This window comes from Morone saxatilis, unplaced genomic scaffold, assembly GCF_004916995.1.
Source record: "Morone saxatilis isolate NCDOM2014 unplaced genomic scaffold, NCSU_SB_2.0 Contig14, whole genome shotgun sequence".
Taxonomy (NCBI): domain Eukaryota; kingdom Metazoa; phylum Chordata; class Actinopteri; family Moronidae; genus Morone; species Morone saxatilis.
Genome location: NW_023339696.1, coordinates 8871388 through 8872127, shown reverse-complemented (window position 1 = coordinate 8872127; position 740 = coordinate 8871388). Strand labels below are relative to the sequence as shown.

Genomic DNA, 740 nt, shown 5'->3' with positions numbered 1-740 from the left:
CAAAGCAGAAAAGCAGAGGAAACTAATCCGGACGGAGCATCCTTCAAACCCACCGACAGGTAAAAGAAACAGACGATCACAAAAGTGTTTTTACCAGATAGATTCAGAAACACCTGATTCGACAGGTCGCCGTAATCTCAGAGTAACATTTAGAAGGAACATGATTATATCGCAGCAGAACAACAGGTTGAGGATATTACATTAAAGATATTGTGCCACAGCTGCCACAGCACATGAAATAAAAATACCATCAAGTGCCTTGAGGTCAGTGAAAACTCACTAATGAGCAACAGACTCCATGAGAAAGAAATTCTGGTCATTTTCTTCCAATATTTGTTTAGACAATTGCGGGATATTTACCCTGTTTGAGTTTCAGCTTCTGTTCAAATGTTCTTAATTTGTTAATATAAAATAGACAAGCTGAGCCTTACTTTGTACAGCCTGTTGAGCTGGTGTCCTTTTGTATATTTTGTTATATAGTTTGTTATATAAAACAAATAAAATGATATACAAATAATGGAGATTTTGTCTAGGTTGGACACATTAATTCACATTTAATGCACAATTGTAATGATATTGTTGAGAAGCAGCCTAAGTTGAAGACTGTAGCCAACTATATCAATATTTAATCGTTTACAACTTATTAGTAACATAGTAAATTATTTTTAAAAAATGGAAATTAGGAAAGTAAACTAATGTGCTGAAGCTCTCGGTGTTTTACTGTATATCTTTGTTGTGTA

The 740-nt window shown here is 34.2% G+C and overlaps 1 protein-coding gene across 1 annotated transcript in view; it reads left to right on the top strand.

Annotated features, from left to right (window-relative positions):
- rtbdn (retbindin) overlaps positions 1 to 740 on the top strand; it is a gene marked incomplete at its 5' end in the record, with an annotated part of 11062 nt that continues 10322 nt past the window's right edge. Inside the window, 1 exon segment of the mRNA XM_035655689.1 lies at positions 1 to 59.